The 20923-nt window shown below is 36.0% G+C and overlaps 1 non-coding gene across 1 annotated transcript; it reads right to left on the reverse strand.

Annotated features, from left to right (window-relative positions):
- Positions 1-16392: 16392 nt before the first annotated feature.
- LOC128294400 (small nucleolar RNA R71) lies at positions 16393-16499 on the reverse strand. The gene has a single exon (XR_008284712.1). It is a non-coding gene; the product is annotated as a small nucleolar RNA R71 (small nucleolar RNA).
- Between the last annotated feature and the right edge of the window lie 4424 nt (positions 16500-20923).

The following is a 20923-nucleotide window of genomic DNA, read 5'->3' on the forward strand; positions in this document are numbered from 1 at the left end:
GCGGCGTACCTTGCGCGACGCACTCGATGACAAGGAATCGAGAAGAAACCCGAATCTGTGCCCGTGGTTTGTGAATACCCGGATGTTTTCCCGAAGAATTGCCGGGTTTACCACTGCTCGAGAAATAGAATTTGGCATCGAATTGGTACCGGTACCACCCCAATTTCGATAGCTCCGTATCGTATGGCACCAACGGAATTGAAGGAGTTGAAAACTCGGTTGCAAGAATTGGTGGATAGAGGTTTTGCTCGCCGAGTTTTTCGCCTTTGGGTGCGCGGTGTTGTTCGTGAAGAAGAAGGATGGAACCATGCGACTATGCATCGACTATCGCCGACTTAACAAAGCGACGATAAAGAACAAATATCCGCTGCCACGTATTGATGACTTGTTCGATCAACTAAAGGGAGCCTCGGTGTTCTCGAAAATAGATTTGAGATCGGGCTACTATCAATTGCGAATCCGAGATTCGAGACGTGCCCAAGACCGCCTTGAGCGAGATATGGTCACTATGAGTTCTCGGTGATGCCGTTCGGGCTCACTAATGCCCTCGCGGTATTTATGGATTTAATGAATCGAATCTTTAGACCATATTTGGATCGATTCGTAGTCGTGTTCATTGATGACATCTTGGTCTATTCAAGAAATGAGACCGAACATCTTTGAACACCGCGGTTAGTGCTGCAAATTTTACGGACAAGCAATTATATGCTAAGTTCAGCAAGTGTGAGTTTCGGTTAAGAGAGGTAAGCTTCTTGGGTCATGTGGTATCTCAGATCGGGTATTCGAGTCGACCGAATAAAATTTCAGCCATACTAAATTGGAAGCCTCCGAGAAATATTACCGAGGTTCAAGCTTTTTGGGGCTTGCTTGGTTACTACCGACGATTTGTAAAGGCTTCTCAACGATAGCCACGCCGATGACGGTTACTCCAAAAGGATGTTAAGTTCGAATGGACGGAGAAATGCCAAAAAGCTTCGATCAACTGAAAACTTATTTGATCGAAGCCCCAATTCTAGTGCAACCCGAGTCCGCAAGGAGTTTGTCATCTATAGCGACGCCTCTCTACTTGGGTTAGGTTGCGTATTAATGCAAGAAGGTCGAGTTGTGGCCTATGCGCCGAGGTAATTAAAGCCACATGAGAAAAATTATCCGACTCATGATCTCGAATTGGCCGCCATCGATTCGCTTTAAAGATTTGGCGACATTACTTATTTGGTGAAAGGTGCCATGTATACTCGGATCACAAAAGTCTCAAGTATTTGATGACCCAACGAGACTTAAATCTGCGACAAAGACGTTGGCTCGAGTGTTAAAGGATTATGAGTGATCATTGACTACCACCCGGAAAGGCGAATGTAGTTGCGGATGCCTTGAGTCGTAAATCGTTATTCACTTTACGAGCGATGAATGTGCACTTGTCTATCCGATCCGACAAAGTGTGTTAGTGGCTGAAATGAAAGCCAAACCATTATTGACACACCAAATTCGAGAAGCTCGGAAAGTCGATGACGAGTTGGTTGCAAACGGGCTGCGTGTGTTCGAACAAGGACTCGGAGTTTCAAATCGACGATGACGATTGTTTGAGGTTCAAAAGTCGTCAGTGTGTCCCAAAGAATTTGAACTCATTTCGATAATTCAATGAAGCCCATTGTAGCCGAATGGCAATCCACCCGGGAGTACGAAGATGTACAATGATTTGAAACGTCGATTTTGGTGGCATGGTATGAAGCGAGACATCTCCGACTTTGTTTCAAGATGTTTAATATGTCAACAAGTGAAAGCGGAACATCGGTGCCTTCAGATTACTTCACCAATCACGATACCCGAGTGGAAATGGGATCGAGTCACAATGGACTTTGTATCCGGACCGCCATTGTCGCAAGTAAGAAGGATGCGGTTTGGGTCGTGGTAGATCGATTGACTAAGTCGGCCCACTTTGTCCCCCGACGCACGGATTTTTCAATGGACAAATTAGCGGAATTGTACGCTTTCGATTGTGAAATTACACGGGTGCCTATTTCTATCGTGTCGGATAGAGATCCGAGATTTACCTCGCGGTTTTGGAAAAAGTTGCAAGAAGCTTTGGGTACCAAGTTGCATTTCAAGACCGCCTTCCACCCCAAACCGATGGTCAATCCGAGCGGGTAATTCAGATACTTGAGGATATGTTAAGATGTTGCGTCCTCGAGTTTAGTGGTTCATGGGAACGGTATTTGCCGTTGATTGAATTCGCTTACAACAACAAACTTTCAATCGAGTATTAAGATGGCACCCTACGAGGCCTTGTACGGGCGTAAATGCCGTACACCATTGTTTTGGACCGAGCTTGGTGAAAGCAAGATTTTCGGTGGATTTGATTAGGGATGCCGAGCGAAAGTGAAAGTAATCCGTGAAAGTTTGAAGATAGCCTTCGATCGTCGTAAGTCGACGCGGATATGAAGCGTAAGGATATCGAGTATCGTGGGTGATAAAGTGTTCCTCAAGGTATCGCCTTGGAAAAAATACTCGTGTTCGGCCGTAAGGGCAAGTTGAGCCCGAGGTTCATTGGGCCATATGAGATATCGAGCGAGTCGGTCCAAGTGGCATATCGCTTGATTTTGCCCCCGAACTCAAAAGGTTCACGATGTCTTCCACGCTTCGATGCTTCGACGTTATAGATCCGATCCATCGCACGTGATTAGTCCATCGAAATTGAAATTCAAGCTAATATGAGTTATGAGGAAGAACCAATTCGTATCCTATCACGAGAAGTGAAAGAGTTGCGAAACAAGCGGGTTCCGCTAGTGAAAGTGTTATGGCTCAAGCACGGGATAGAAGAAGCTACTTGGGAGACCGAGAACTCAATGAGAGAGCGATATCCGAACCTATTTACCGGTAAGCTTTTCGGGACGAAAATCTCTTGAGTGGGGAGAGTTGTGACACCCGAATGTGACCCTAGTCGGAGAGTGGTTTCGGGACCACGAAACCGAGTCACAAGAATAATTAAGTGTTATATTCCGTACTTATTGTATGTGGAATTGGTATGCGTAAATATTTCGTGTCTCGATTTTTATTAATTAGGTGCTAAATTATAAGAAAGGACTTAGTAGTGAACTTTGAAAGTACGATAGGAAATAGGTGATGACTAATTAAAGCATGCATGCAAAATAATGGACTTGCATGTCAAATTCCCCTTTCTACAAGTAATGGCCGCCATGACAAAGAATATGGGTCAAACATGTCATGAAACATGTTTTGTTGGGCATTAGGGAGAAATAGTAAACAAATAAGCATGGGTAAGAAAAGAATGAAAAAAAATGTGTGTGAGAGAGTGGCATACCCCATTGCCGTGAGTTGTAGAGAAGGAAAGAAAAAATTTTGTTCATCCTTTCTTTGAGCCAAAACTAAGGAAGAAGGAGGATTTTTGCTTCATGCTTGGTTTGGAAGAGATCTAGAAGGAGATTTGGCTAAGTTTGCATCAAGATTAAGCTCAAGAGCTAAGAGGGCCACAATTGGACAAGGGAAGGAAAAGGTGATCGAATAGCCGAAAAAGCCGCTCGACAACATCCGAGGTAAGTCCTCAAGAAGTGACCTTACTTGAATTATGTGAGATGAAATATGGATGTGTATGATTATTGATTATGTGTGTATGAGTATTTGAATTCCACCGGGCTAAGTCCCGAAGGCTAATATGCTAATGATATTAATTGTGTTTGAGCCTTAGTAACGAAAATGAAATATGTATGTCCAATGATTATTGATGTATGTGTGCATGAGAAATTGAATGATATCCGGCTAAGCCCAAGACAATTATGTTGAAATTATATCCGGTTAAGACCAAGGCAATTGTGCTAGTGGTTATATCCGGCTAAGGCCCAAGGCATTCGTATGAAGTTATTCTATCCGGCTAAGACCAAGGCATTTGTGCACGTGATTATATCCGGTTATATTCAAGAATCTTGGGCTGGAGGTGAGTGTTGGTTGCTGAAATGAATTTAATTAGTACACTCGGACAGCCCAAAGGATAAGGTACGTTATATGTGCATTGAAAGTCGACGTGTTTGAGCAACATTCGCTCAATCGACTAATGAATTTCAGTTATTGAATTGATTGATGCTTTGCGAACTTATACAATGATGAAGTATGAAGTAAGAATGTGTATTAATGAAATGATGCATTTGGCTATGTGAATGTATTGCTGTAAATTATAGTTCATTATATTCCTTGAGACTTACTAAGCATAAAAATGCTTACCCGTTGCTTTGGCTCTTAGTTTTCTAGATTTCGCCGAGGCAATCGGATTTGGGATCGTTGAAGTCAAGTCATCCACACTATCAAGCCTCCATTTTGGTATAAATTTTGGTTGAACTTGAGATGGCATGTATAGGACTACCTCTTGTTTGTTAAATACGTTGTAATGTAAGTTTGTATGGCCATGCGAAAATGGCTCAAAAGGGAGCATGAACTTAGACTTATTGTGGGTTGTATGTATATATATTTGGGGTCATGATGTGGCTATGGTTTGGAAATGGGAATGTTGGTCATATGATCAGCCATTGGCATGGTTAAAATGATCATATATGAACCTATGTATGGCAAGATTAGTTGAATCATGGAGACTACCAAATAGGTAAGTCCTACCTTAAAACAGATGCTGCCAGCTGCAGTGGCGTGAATGTGAAAAATCACCATAATTCATAGGAATGGAATCAAATAGTGAATAAGCTATGTAAATGAACCTTGATGAGTCTATTTTCATATGGAAGAAACGAAACGGTCATAGGAGTTACAGGTTAAGAGATATTAAAGCTATTGTGAGACAGGGCCAGAATGGTTTCTGGGTTCCCTGTCGCAACTTTAAAATTCACTATAAATTATCCAAAAGAATTAGGAGATATACCTTATATGTACAGATTCCATTTTGAGTCTAGTTTCATTAGAAACAAACGACACCAGCATTAAAGCCCTGTGCAGAGAGATATTCAAGTTATATCGCGCGAAGGTCAGAGCAGTCGATCCCTGTAACTTGGGTAACTTTAACTAATAAACTGTACCAATTGGCCCGACCAAAAATCCTAGAAATAAATCCATGGATGTATATATGAGTCTAAATTCAGGGAAAATTTACGAAACCAGTTTCCGAGTTTTGAAACTCGAGATATGATTTTTAAGGCGACAGTGACGCAGTTTTCCAGCCTGACTGGAAATGTCAAATTGGTGGGCAAAAACATGTGAACTTGGTTTGTTAACCCTCGGGTCCGACACCGGCGATGGTCTTGGGTTTGGGGTGTTACATATTCTTTGGGAGGGCTATATCAGGATAGGATCACCCGTCCAGGCTAGATCTTTTTTACCGTCAATTCCTTTTCAGAGATCCATCAAATTTTCCTTTTATTCAACCGGAATTTTTTCCCCTTTTTATCAAATATATCAATTTTTCATTAATTTTCATACAATGAACATTCAAATCATATTCACATCAATAACATACATTTCAAGCATTTAAGAATATAATTCAAGTTACAAGAACTTCCTCGATACTTGTTTGTATACAAAAATCTACTAATCCCGAATTTTTTTTTTCCTCGATCTAGCTTCTTATTTGAATTTTATGGATCTAAATAAATAAATTTAATTATCAATTTAATACATTTCATGTTCATATGTAACGTTCTCTATAATTCCACTATTATTTATAGTTCATTCAAAGTTGTCTACTTGAGTCGTAGTCACTAAATTTTTTATATCTCAAGTTACAGAATTTCAAATTAAAAACCGCTTAATGTTTTTGAAACTAGACTCAAATACCTTTCTACCATAAAATTTTTAGAATTTTTGGTTCAGCCAATAAGTACAGTAAAATCTTCAAACTTACCCCTGTTCTGCTATCTGACAGCTTTGACCTTTCATTGCTAAAAATTAATTATCTCTTAGTACAAAATTTGGATGATGTTTCTATTTATTTCTATTGAAAATAGATTTATTAATAATTTAATTTAGTAGTATCAGAGCCCGGTTTAGACGGTTCTCGGAAGTGATGTGTAAAGTGTTTAGAAATACATGCCATATAAATCTGTGATAGTGTGATGTGTATGATTCGATCTAATCTTTGTTATTTTTATAGATACTCTCCGATTATAAAGATGTCAGATAGACCTGAACATACTGAATAGGAAGAAGCTAATAGTAGAGTGTAGACTTCTGAACAAGGAACGAGTAGTGATATTCCAATTTCTTTGATGCGAGAACGAGAACTTAAAAATATGATTTATGGGGTTATGAATCAGCGGTATAGAAAGAAGATACATGGGGCTGATTTGATCCAAGAAACAGAAGAAAAAGTAAAGGTTATTCGGGATAGTTTAAACCTACTTCAGATCATCAGAAGTCGTATGCAGATTTAAAAAGAAGAGATATAGAATTTGCAGTGGGTGATCGAGTATTTCTAAAAGTTTCACCGTGGAAGAAAGTATTACGATTTGGGAGAAAAGGAAAACTAAGTCCAAGATTCATTGGACCATATAATATCGTAGAAAGAATATGTCCAATGGTTTATCGGTTAGCTTTGCCTCCAAACTTGAAAAGATTCATAATGTGTTTCATGTGTCTATTTTGAGAAGATACAGATCAGATCCTTCACATGTGATTCCACATACAGAAATTAAGCTTCAACCTGATATGACATATTCGGAAGAACCAGTAAAGATTTTAGCTAGAGAAGTTAAAGAATTGCAGAAGAAGCAGGTATCGCTGGTAAAAATGTTGTGGCATCGACACGGTATGGAGGAAGCAACCTGGGAAATAGAAGAATCAATGAGGTTACAGTATCCGAACCTATTTTCAGGTAACAAATTTCGAGGACGAAATTTCCTAAAGGGGGAGAGTTGTAACAGCCTAAATTTCAATGGTGTCAGAAACAGTGATTCAAGATCACTAAATCCGATAAACAAGTTTTAAAATTTAATAAATAATACATATGAGTCAAGTGTGATGAAAAGATAATTTTTGGATTAGTGGATTTTTGTGATTTAAAAAGAAATTAATAAGTAAATTGGGTCTAAACCGAGGTATCGAGACCTTGAGTTCATAAACCGAGCGATAAATATTTTTAGAAATATTTATGGAGTGTCATTGAGTTGGTATTAAAATTTGTTAGAAAATTTTAATGTTTGGATAGTTAATTGGTTAAAAAGGACTAAATTGAAAAAAAAATGCAAAACTAGTTAAATAGTGATTGAAAAGCTTAGGTGACTATTAAGGAGGGTTTTAAAAGGCACTTAGACCCAAAATTTTTTTGTGCTGGACGGCAAAGGGCATGAAATCAGCAGGAAAATAGATGAATTAAGGGAAAAATTGGAATATTGCAAAATTTACTTAACAAAGCTAGGACTAAAGTGGAATTATCTAGATTTCTCTTTATTTTTCTACATTCTCATCAGCAAAAACACCATAGAAGGGTTTCCTTAAGCTGGTTTTTCATATTTTTACTGCAAGTAAGTTCAATTCTTGATTATTTCTTAAAATTTTTGTGTTTTAGTGACTTTTACAACTAGGTCCACTTATTGAATTCATTAGTTTTTGATTCTATGAAAGAAATTTAAAGTTTCTATGAATATGTGCTGGAATTATATGTTGATTTAGCATGGAATTAGAGCTTTAAATTGTTTATATTCTAATTTCATTGAAAGAATTGAATAGAAAGTGAATGTTTGGGACCTAATTGTAAAAGAGTTTGAAGCTAGGGTTTTATGAGAAAATTCTGAATTTCAATAGTTGTGAAATAATTTATAATGTCTAGGTAAAATATTAATTGGGAAAAATTAGCTTAATTGAGGGGTTAATTGAGCAAGGACTAAATTGTATGAACTGTGAAATTTGGGGCGAAATGGAAATCAAAATTTTGCATTAAAACAGTTTTGGACAGCAACAGTAGTCTAACTTTGAAAAAACATCAAAAATTGTATAAGTTGAATTAGAGAATGAATAAAATATGAAATTAAATCTTATTCAGTCTAGTTTCTTATAGAAGAAACGGTGAAAGCAATGAAATTGTAAATCATGAGATATAATAAATTTTGTGAGACAAGGTCAGAATGAATTCGAGTTCCCCTGTTCTGACTTTGGAAAATCATCAAAAATTGGAGAAAAATAATTAGGGGTTAAAATTTACATGTTTAAATTATTAATGAGTCTATTTTCAATAGAAAAAACGGAAACATCATCCAAATTTTGTACTAAGAGATAATTAATCTTTAGAAATGAAAGGTCGAAGCTGTCAGACAGCAGAATAGGGGTAAGTTTGAAGATTTTACTATACTTATTGGCTGAACCAAAAATTCCCTTTTCATCACACTTGACTCATATGTATTATTTATTAAATTTTAAAACTTGTTTATCGGATTTAGTGATCTCGGATCACTATTTCCAACACCACTAAAACTTAGGTTGTTACAATTATTCTCTTTCAACCAACCCTATACCCATCTTTGCATGCTTGTAGATAGACATACATCCTTTGAAACAACTTGTGATCCAAATAATAGATTGTTATTGTCCCTTCATTTTGGGTCTTAACCTTCAACAAAGACTCATAAATATTCTCATATTGAGCCTTATGAGCTCATTCAATTAATTCCAGTGCCCTAAGTTTAGCCCTCCTACATTTAGTTAGTGAGACAATGCAAAAGAAATATCTTTTGACATCTTGTTGCAATGATGTCAAAGAATAATTAGGATCAATAATGAACTTTTCTTTATAATGTTAACCTATCCAAGAGGAGGTTACATTCTTATTTTTATAGACTTTAGAGAAAGTATGGTTAGGGTTTGAACTCTTAATTTGCTAAGTCTGGTTTATAGGGTCATTAGGGTTTAGTCTAGAGGCCCATACGAACCAATAACATTTTTCATTGTAGACTGTCTTTAACCTCTTTAGATCATTTTTGGGGAACTTAATAAAATAACTATTCAACCTACCATACTACTTAGCAGCTTCTTTTAGACTGTCTTTGGACTTAAATAACATTCCAACCTGAAGTTTAGGATTACTCATGTCATTGCCTGGGTTGAACTCAGGCCAATTTTGGCCATCTAAGTCAGATTCATGTGCATTATCTAACCTCCTGGAATCATTACTATTACACAATTCCCTTACTATATCATCCATGTTTAAACAATCTAGATTAACCCTTATCCTATTAGACACATCACTATCAGATACATCATTAACAAACCCATCACTAACAGACACATCAAACTTAGACATTTCTTCTTCACTCTCATTAAAATTATCATCAATTAAACCTTCCAAACAAAGTCACAGTCAATAAAGCCAGACAACAACCAAACAATTTAATACAACATAGGCAATGACCAAACAATTTAATACAAAATGACAGACAATAACCAATACAAAATGTAACGCCTTAAATTTTTATGGTTTGACTGTTAGATTCTATTGTAATTAAATCTTTATATTTGTGCTTTTGTACTCTACTTATATGATCGAGGTTAGGAGTTCGAGTCGCATTTCTAAGAATTTGGTTGTTTTAATTTTAGGTAACTACTATCCTTGAATGATATTTAAGTTTAATTAAGTATAAATCTGTGTCAACAATGAGCTTGTTGGTTCACTGGTTAAGCATTTGTCTACTCTCTGATCATGTGTTCTAGTCTCAACTTTAATGTTATTAAAATTTTGTTAAATGCTAGAGTTGTGCTAGTAGTTAGTTAACAATTAATGTTACGTTAGTTCTCATTCCCCTTCCATTTTCTTTTTTATTTATTTCTTCTTCTTTCTTTTTTTTACTCCTTTGGATTTTCTTTTTCGATTGCGTTTGACGAGTATCGGAATAATTGAGACACCTAAGTTGTCTGGAGTGTTGTTAGAAGATTTCTGTGTAAGTTCTGTCAGAAAATCTTATGTCTCTGCAAAGTTTCGTTAGTTTTCGTTTGGGTTGTTAAATTGAGAATTTTGGACTCAGTTGCGTAAACTCTCTGATAATTGGACGTTAATCTTTTCCTTAGGCACGAATATGGGGGAGGTGGTCCTTGGCATTCTGTTTTGAATTATTATTGTTAAATTGTCAATAAGAGTTCATCCTCAAAAGTTTAACATCTAGGTTTCAAAATTTTCAGTTGAATGTTACTATAAGCGAAGATTCATTTTTTTAGTTTTTGCACTACAACAAAACTGGTTTTTAGCGGCATTTTTTTGGCCTATAACGCTGCTAAAACTATTTGCAGCATTTTTATTAGCACCGCAAAAAATGTTGTTATAGACAACGTTGCTAAATTTTGTGGCGTTTTTTAGAACATGACCTTTAGCGGCGTTTTTCACACAAACGCTGCTATAGAACATGACCTTTAGCAGCACTTTTCCTACAAACGCCACTATAGAATATGACTTTTAGCAGCACCTTTCCCATAAACTTCACTATAGAACGTGACATTTAGCGGCATTTTTCCCACAAACGCCGCTATAGAACATGACCTTTAGCGGTGCCTTTACTACAAATGCCGCTATAGAACGTGAGCTTTAACTGCGCTTTTGTTAAAAACGCCGCTAAATGTCATGTTCTAAAGTCTTGTTCTTTAGCGCCTTTTGGGAAAAAAACACCACTAACTTTAGCAGATTTCTAACATTCCATTTGCATTCATATACAACCTTTTCTATAACAACCAAAAGTAACAGCAAATACAAATCCAACCAAAAACAGCAAATCTAAATAATACTTCAAATCCAACGAAAGATATATAATCTAAATTAATAAATGAAATAACAAAATATTCTTTCTATAATTTTAAAAGTTATAATCTTAAAATATTCTTACAATAAAAAAACAAGCGTCTAAGATGGCAGAGGATTCTGCGACTGCTGAAACATTTTCATCATATTTTGAAGCTTTTGCTGGAGTTCGTCGTATTTTCTGCGTTGCTCTGCTTCTCTCGTTGCTGCTTCCACTTTAAATTGAGGAATTTGCTCAACTGTGCTCGCTTGCCTCTAAGCCAACTGGTCTCTTAACCTCTGAACTTTTGGTTGAGTCTGATTGCCCGAAGGCATGTATTGCTGCGAGCTGGATCCAAAATATTGGATTGGGTTTACAAAAGATCCTTGAAATCGAACCTGACCATACCTTTCTGGACCCAAAACTTCAGTAATAGCTTAGTTATCAATGTCATCAAGATTAACAGAACTATCACTCGAAGCGATCGCTTCATATCCGCCCTTTTATCCTTTAGTTTCTCCTAATAAATCAATCAAAGAGTTAGAAATAAAATATATAATAAAAAAATGCAACTAACTTAACATTATTTGCATTAAAAACGACAAATTAAATCATTATAATTAAGCATGATAAATATTTAAAATAATTCAAAATTTATTAAGTAAATATATCATAATTTCTGCAGCTTCATTAGTCATAGGAGATTCATCTTTCTTTCTATGTGTAATGTCAAAAAGCTAAAGGCGTCCAACTTTTTGACCAAACGATTGTTCCTACAATATAGTAGTAAAAAAATTATTTAATAGAAATTAATTAATATTTAACACAATTAATAAATTCAAAATACCTCGTCCTCAGCTACACAAGCAAAACTTTTTGACCCAACTGTGGGCATGAATTTTTGTTTTTGCCTACTTGTAGTTCCAACGCGCTCACGATCCTACATTATGAAATTATTATTACGTATATAGTAAATACTATAAACTGAAATAATTATACGAGTTTGGAAGTACGTAATACCTCTCATTTCTTTGAATTCCAAAATCTAACTGCATCTTCCTATTGGTACCTCAACATTCCCAGCAGGACATTTCGCAGTTTCTCTTAGAGACTTATATTTTTCTTAAAATATTCCTTCTTTAGAGCACTTTTATGGTCTCTCCATTTTTTTCCTAATGCCTTCTTGACATAATTATTTGAGACCTTTAGAACAAATCTCTCCTGTAAAAAACACGAGTTTAGAAAGTACAAATAAATGAAACTTAAACCAAAACATTATAAATTACTTTCATGTTATTACCTTAATATTGTCAAGAGCTTGATTTTTGTTACTATCAGGCATATGATGCCATGACTTGTAATTGATAGGCAATAGATTGGCATTTCGTGATATAATGCTCCAGTATCCTGCTAAAAGTCGAGCTTCTGATCCAACAGGTTGACCAAGACTGTTTCTAGCTACTTTGACATGCTCGACAGAATTTGACTCATATAAATCTTATAGTAGTGTACGTCTTGGAGTTCTGCGCGTCCCACCACTTTCAACTGAAAAATGGTATATTATAATATAAGAATTTGAAACAGAAATCAATAATAAAAGTCAACACGCCTATAAATTAAAGTTTAACAATACTTTAAACTTCTACAGGTTTGTCAGCTGTATTCGGAACATTCGAAGATCCAATACCAGTTTGTTGTTCACTATTTGTTTCTTCCGAATTTAGAGGATTTTGAACAATACTTAGATCTCGCAATCTTCTTCTGGGCATTTTATCTGCAATATACATAAAATAGTTAAAATTTTAGTAACTACTTACAACAATAATAGTACATATAAAGTAGTTGAAATATTTAACAAGATCAAGATTTAAATTATAATATTACATATAATTAAAAAAATCGTAAAATCTTACTACATCATAATTCGTAAATATCTTCATCCACATCCTGATGAACCGATTGAAATTGTGTACTAGTACTAGGGATATTTTCATTTAAGTTTTGTTCTAGAAAAGGAAAAGTTTCTGATCTTTCAACGATGTCATCTCTACTTCCATTGCCTATGTCAAACAAGTCTCTAGGGGTGTTTCGGAGTACAACGTACCAACCCTCATCAGTTGGATCTTTCGAGTAAAAAACTTGTTTCACTTGAGAAGGAAATACATACCGCTCGTCTATCAATTGTTCTCCAATGTGAATCAATCGAGAGAAATTCACCATTGTAAAACCAAATTGATCGTTTTTAATTCCGCGAGCAGTATTAACATCAGCCCAATCACATTGAAATAAGACAACCTTCTGTTTGCCATAGTAATCCAACTCAATAATGTTAATAAGAAGTCCGTAATACTCCACATTTCCCTCAACAGGATTACTTTCCCTAGCACTAGCGTATCTTGTAATTGAAGAATTAACAATTATTCCACAATTTTGAGTCCTCCTCAATCTTTCAAGAGATTTTGTATGAAACCTGAATCCATTGATGAGAAAGGCACAATATCTTTTTACTACTTTAAGCTAAAGAATCTGTAGGATGCCTTAATAATCCATTATCGGTTCGTTGATCATGATGCCACCTCATAGACTCAGCTGTCTTTGATGACATGAAAAGCCTTTGAAGCCTTAGTATTAGTGGAAAATATCGCAAAAATCTTTACTGGCTTTTTTCTTGATTGTGCCTCACCTTCATCCTTATTCACATCTTCTGTATTCATATTCATCCAATGAGATTTACAGTAAACATGACAAGACTATTGGTTTTTTCAATCACCCTAATACAACATACAGTCATTTGGGCAACGATGAATTTTGTCATACCTAAGGCCTAAATCTTTTATCAGTTTCTTCATATCTTTGCATGAATGAGGGATTTTTGCAAACAGAAATATATCTCTCAAAAACTCTAATAGCATTGTAAAAGAGTTTTCGATCCACCCTCCCAAACATTTTAAGTGAAATAAACGAATGTAGAAGGACATTTTTGAATACTTTGATCCCTCGTAAAGTTCTTCATTCATTTCATTAAGTAACTTGTAGAACTTCACTGCTTTTCTATTTAGCTCTTCATCAAGTACACTTCTTCCCGTTTTGGTAAAAACATTTCCACCAATATTACAATCATCGGATGCAATAAAGTTAGGTGGAAATGATTGCAAACCATGATTGTTCATATTAAATGCATCCCACAACATACCTTCCATGTCATCTTCTCTAACAGACTGATGGTAAGCACTATAAGGATAATCCAGATTAATCGTTGAAGAGGTTCCACTAGGTGTACACTGTCAACGGTAAATCCATTTTTTATATCCGTGAATAAAGCCATTAACAATTAGATGTTCTAGACAACTTCACGAAAATGCCAATTGATGTTGCCACATTTCTTACATAGGCAAAGAACCATATTCTCTTGGCTTGTATTTTGAAATGCAAAATTTAGAAAAGTTTGTACTCCATTTCGATAGTCGTTGCTTATCTTTGACAAATTCATGTAACTCTTATCCATTTCATTGTTTTTGAAGTCTAAAGTTGACAATATGATGTTTATTTATGTTAGTTATGTAAATTATGTAAGTTATGTAAGTTATGACATTTATGATATAATATATATTTATGTTTTATGTAAGATATGTAAGTTATGTACGTTTGATAAACCGTAATTTATACATATTTCTATCCCATGCTTAGCACATTTTATGGATGATTTTTCCTTAAAATTGGTGAATTTGATGCTCCTAATGCCTTAATTTCATGTTTTATACTTAGGTGAGCATAGAAGAGTGAAAGGAACGAGAAACGGGCCAAAAATGGAGAAAATGGGCCAACGAACGAAATCAACACGGCCTAGACTTCCTCACACAGGTAGACCACACGGCCGTGTCCCTTTGGCAAGGTCAAAGCATGATTTACACGGGTAAATCACATGCCTGTGCCCATTTAATAGCCTTAACCATGGCCTTAAGCAAATCGCACATGGGCGTGCCACACAGGCGTGTCCCTACCGAGCCTATAAATACACCCTAGAAGAGGAGAAGAGGGGGACACAGAGGAGGAAACATGGAACTGCTCAAGGAAAGCCGATTGATCCATCTCAGAAGCAGGATTCATCATCAAGACTGAAGATCTCCCCTCAATTTCCCTTCAAGAGTTTTGGGTTTTTCTTTATGTTTTGTACTTATTATTCTTCTAAGATGTTTACCTTTTTAGTTATGAACTAAACCCCCTAAATACCTAAGGGGAATGAAACCTAAGATAGATCTTGTTATTATCATCTGAATTGTATGATAAATATTTGACTTGTTCTTAATTATGTGTTCTTAATTCTTGTTTTGATATTCCAGGATATTGATTCAAGTTAAGCTCTTATTTAGAGGAGGAATAGACCCTATCTAAGAGTACATTTGTCATAATTAAGCGGAGTTGATTGCGCGCCTAGAGATAGGGTGACAAGATTTTGCCGGATTAGGGCGAAACTTAATAAGGGGATCCATAGATCGAGTTAATGCAAACCTAGGGAGTTAATTAGAAGAAGATTTCAATTATTCAACCTACGGTTAGACGTTGTTAGTCTCAAGAGGGATAATAATATAACTTAGGGATTTCTATGGATCTAGTCAAATGAATAAATCGTTTGATTCAGAGTCAAATAACAAGTGAAGTCTAGGTGGATTTTTCCTTAGGTATTGTCTTAATTCAATCGATTTTGCAAAAGTAATTCCCCAATTCTATTTTCTGTGAATCCTTAGTTTAGTTAATTAGTTAGTTAAAACAAACCCCATTATTCTTAGGCTAGATAATAAAAAGACAATCATTACTAGTACTTTTAGTTCCTTTGGGTTTGACAATCCGGTCTTGCTGAAACTATACTACTGTTCGATAGGTATACTTGCCTTCATCGTGATAATAGTTAGTTTCAAGAACGATTCATTATAAATATTTAAAAACCTATCACGAATATCATGTGTATCAAGTTTTTGGCACCGTTGTCGGGGAACTAAGATATTAGGAACACTCGATTTTTATTACTTTAGCCATTTACTTTTACTTCAATTTAAATTTTTTTCTAATTTTTATTACTAATTCTTCTTTTTCCCTTTTTCTGGCAGGTTCTTATAGTTTATGACTAGAAGAAACCCGTCAGGACCACTACTTTTTTACAGTGAGATCGATCGCACAGTTCGCAGAAACCAAAGAGAAATCAGGCAAAGCTTAAGATACATAGAGAACAAGCAAGAGGACGATATTCAAACCACAACCAACGAGATGGCTGAAAATCAGAAAACCTGATACCTCCTGTGATTGTTGTTAATCCAGTAAATCAGAATCCTGCTCCATGCACTATGTATGATTATGCTAAACCTAATTTAACAGGAACTGAGTCAAGTATAGTTAGACCTGCTATTGTTGCAAATAATTTTGAACTAAAACCTAACACAATTCAAATGATACAACAGTTTGCTTAGTTTGATGGTTTGCAGGACGAGGATCCCAATGCTCATTTGGCAAATTTCCTAGAATTTTGTGATACCTTTAAAATTAATGGCGTTTCTGATGACACCATTCGCCTTCGGTTGTTTCCCTTTTCGTTAAGGAATAAGGCTAAACAATGGTTGAACTCGTTACCACGACTTGGGAACAAATGACTGAAAAGTTTTTATTAAAATATTTTCCGCCGGCTAAAACAGCTAAATTATGTAATGATATCTCTTCTTTTTTGCAGATGGATTTAGAAACACTCTACAATGCATGGAAGAGATACAAGGACCTTTTGCGAAGATGCCCTCACCATGGGTTACCACTCTGGCTACAGGTTCAAACTTTTCATAATGGCCTGAATCCTTCGACTCGACAAATGGTTGACACAGCTGCTGGTGGAACTATCAATAATAAGACACCTGAAGATGCTTATGAATTTATAGAGGAGATGTCACTGAATAACTATCAGTGGCAAGTCATGAGGACAAAGCCAACAAAAACAGCCGGTGTTTATAACGTCGATTCGGTCACCATGCTATCTAATCAGGTAGAACTCTTGAATAAGAAAATTGATGGTTTTCTTAGTTCTTCACAGGTTCACCCAGTAATGCAGTGCGAAGCAAATGGAGGTGGATCGAGCAATTCAGAATACCCACCTTATGGCCACAACATGGAGAATGAGCAGTTAAATTACATGGGTAATAATCCTTGATCTCAAAACAATCCTTATAGCAATACTTACAATGCAGGTTGGAGGAATCACCCAAATTTTTCATGGGGAGGCCAAGGAAATCAAAAACCACCATCCCCTCCAGGCTTTCAGCAACCACCATACTAGTAGGAGAAAAATCTAAACCTTGAGGAGATGCTAACCAAATTCATCTCAGTGTCAGAGACTCATTTTCAGAATACCGAAACGGCACTCAAAAATCAACAAGCATCAATCTAGAGGCTCGAAACTCAGATTGGACAGCTCGCCAAGTTAATTTCCGAACGACCACAAGGTAGCCTACCAAGCAACACTGAATCTAGCCCAAAGGAGCAACTCAACGCAATTTCCATTCAAGATGAGGAAGGGTTAGTGGCAAAACCAAGGCCAGAACCGGTGGTAATCGAAGGTAAGAATGAGGTAGGCCAAAACGAACAAAAATCGATAAGTACAGAATATAAACCTCGTGTGCCATACCCCAATGCGACAAGAAAAGACCGCTCAGACGAACAATTTGGTAAATTCCTTAAACTTTTAAAGAAACTACATATTAACCTGCCGTTTATTGAAGCACTTTCACAGATGCCGAACGCAGTCAAATTTTTAAAAGAACTTCTAGCCAATAAACAAAAGTTAGATGAAAGGTTGCATATGGAGCTGAACGTGGTTTGCTTAGCCATTCTTCAGAATAAGCTACCCAACAAACTAAAAGATCTAGAGAGTTTTACAATTTCTTATTTAATTGGTAGTTTAGATGGCTGATCTAGGGGCTAGTATCAATGTTATGCCTTACAAATTGTTTAAGCAACTATGTCTAAGGAAACCCAAACAAACTAGGATGAGCATTCAATTAGCAGATAAAACTGTCAGATTTTCTAGGGGTATCATTGAAGACGTACTCGTTAAAATTGACAAATTTATATTCCCAGTTGATTTTGTTGTTTTAAACATAAAAGAGGACAGTAATGTTCCTTTAATTTTGGGAAGGCCCTTTTTAGCAACTGCTAGAACAATTATTGACGTTGGCACATGTGAACTCACACTTCATGTAGGAGACGAAACAATCAACATTCAAGCTCGCAACCTGAACAACACATCAAAAATTAAAGGTGATTGTACAAATTGTTCTACTAAGACTGATCATACAATGCAACCTATTTTGCAGGAAATAAGTTCGAAGGACACACATGAGCCATGTTCAATCCACAACAAAGAATCTACCCATGAAGAACGAAGGTTACGAATCGAGGAGTTAGATGAATGGCTGACATTTAAACCGAGAAAACACGATAAACCAAAACTACGCCAGAAGAGCTCAATGCCTCACCAAATCAACTTAAGGTTGGAGATAAAGTTTTATTAGATGCCGCAGATCCTCACATTGACACTGCCAAATCAAATGAAGCAATTCCTCTTACGGTACTTAGCATTTTCCCATTTGGTATAGTCGAGGTAAGTCATCCCAAATTCGGCACTTTTAAGGTAAACAACACTCACCTAAAACCTTATTTTGATGGGATTCATAGCAGGAATGAGGAGTATAAACTCCCCGAACCACCATGACCATTCACCAAAGAGGTAAGTTGAGCTTAGACTATAAAAAAGTGCTTCTCGGAGGGCAACCCAAGCACTAACAATATTGCTTTTTTTAAAGTTTTAGTTTTTAAAATCTAACATACTAACCAAATCATTGAACACAGACATTTTAGAACCACACGGCCAGGCACACGGACGTGCCGTAGGCCGTGCACATACCACAGGATGCAACACTGCCGTGCTATATGGCCGTGTGAAAACAGGGAAAAAATTTCTTCCCCAACACGGGAAGCGATAAGTAGCCACGACCGTGCGGCATGGCCGTGGACGAAATGGCCAAATAACACGGGTGTTCAACACGCCCGTGTTTTGAAACCGTGGGTAAACCTGCCAATTTAACACGGGCGTACGCCTGCATACACGGGCATGGGAGAAGCAAACGGAGATCGACATGGCCGTGTAACATGGCCGTGTACACTAATGTGCCTAATTTCAAAAATTACGAAATGCACGGGCTGAGCTTAAAGCACACGGGCGTGTCCCATGGCCGTGTGCTCCAATTTCTTTATAAACACCTATTTTTTATTTTATTTTATTTTTATCTCTATATTTTGAAATTATTATTTTTATTATTTATTTCCTTTTAATACTATTTCATCCTTAGTTTTTACAATTTTTATTCTTCAGCTATTTCATTACGAGTAATTATGCTTCAGTATACCTCTTAAAGAGTTCCTGATTTTATCACAGTCAGAAAGAGTTCCAAAGCTCATCCTCACATAGGAACTAAAAACTCCACCAGGAAAGGTTCTCCACGACTACCATGTCCTGCTCGAGCACGACCATAGCTACAACCAAATATAATATTCTTTTGGCACAGGACTTATGGACTAATGAACCTCTACCACCACCAGAGTATCTTTCTCCACTCTCACCCCAGTTATCCTCAAAAACTCTAGTTCAAGGAATTCATTCATCATTCAGGAAGTTTCATTTCTCTACTTATCTTATGATTATGAATCTATTCTTTTCATTATATCTATCTTTGTACATTGAAGGCAATGTACATCTTAAGTGTGGGGGGTCTTTTATATCATCATTAGAAATCCCTGAATTGTGTTTTATTCTCACGCGATCTTCTCATATCATTATTAGAATGAATTCCAATTAGTCTATAATCTTGAATTAAAACATAGGCATTTATGCATTGATTGTTTAAACTTTAAGAATTAGAGAATCAAGCATGATAAGTTGATTTTTGAAGAATTAAAAAACTTTCAGGTTGTTTCCCCAAGTTTAGGTATTACCTTGAGTTGGAATTCACAAGTTTAAGCATCAAAAAGCCATAATTTTTGTGAGATCTTGAGCCTTTAGAGCATCTACTATTTCTTTCATGCTCACTTTCATTATGAGTGCGTCAGCATTGAATTTTTATTCTAGAACTTGCTTGATTATGCATGTCAAGACCATACCATTTGATTTGATATGTCAAAATGATAAAGGCACTTAGGTTTAACCCACTCACTCCATAAAAGCCTACCTTCACAATTATCCCTTAGTGAACCCCCTTGAGCAAACAACCCATTCATTGATTTACCCTCAATATTAACCCATAACTCATTATTTTTGAAATCCCCTAAATTAATTTGATCCCTATTTTTGTCGAGATTTGAGTTGGAATAGTTGCTTAGCTATGTTTTATTCTATTTTGTAATTTGACTTGTTCTAAAAAAATAAAAAATAAAAAAAATACATGTATACATATTAGTAGTAGTGATCTTTTGAGCTAAAGAAGTTAAATTCCATATTCTGAGAAAAAGCTCTGTTGTACGCAATTGATGACTAGTCATTTTTCTAGTTAGGAAAATTTTTCAATTCAATCTCAATTCTAACCCTTTCTTTCAGCTTGTGACCACACCCTCTAACCAAAGCCACGTTACAACCCTTTAAAGACCTTTTGATTGACTTTTCATCTCAATTTATAGTGGTGGAGATTTGATTTTCATGCAAGCCTATGGTAATGACTTTTCATTATTGACTATTGAGTGCTTCATTTATTGTACTTAAACACCTCGAGTGATTTGAGTGAATCTTTAGTGAGGATGTGAAACTCTATGATATTTTGAATCAAAGGTAACTACTTAGATGAGGGGAGACACCTATGTTTTCATAATAAAATGCTTAACTTGGAATGTTTGAAACTTTGATGTTCTTTCAGTTGAATTTTCAATGTATGATTACCTATGTATTATTTTGAGATATTATCGATAGAAATTATAAGTTGAGAAGAATTTATTTTGATTATGAGTTGAGGGTTTTGCTTGAGGACAAGCAAATGCTTAAGTGTGGGGGTATTAGATAAACAGTAATTTATACATATTTCTATCCCATGCTTAGCACATTTTATGGATGATTTTTCCTTAAAATTAGTGAATTCGATACTCCTAATGCCTTAATTTCATGTTTTATACTTAGGTGAGCATAGGAGAGTGAAAGG

The sequence above is a fragment of the Gossypium arboreum genome, chromosome 6, assembly GCF_025698485.1.
Source record: "Gossypium arboreum isolate Shixiya-1 chromosome 6, ASM2569848v2, whole genome shotgun sequence".
Classification (NCBI taxonomy): Eukaryota; Viridiplantae; Streptophyta; class Magnoliopsida; order Malvales; family Malvaceae; genus Gossypium; species Gossypium arboreum.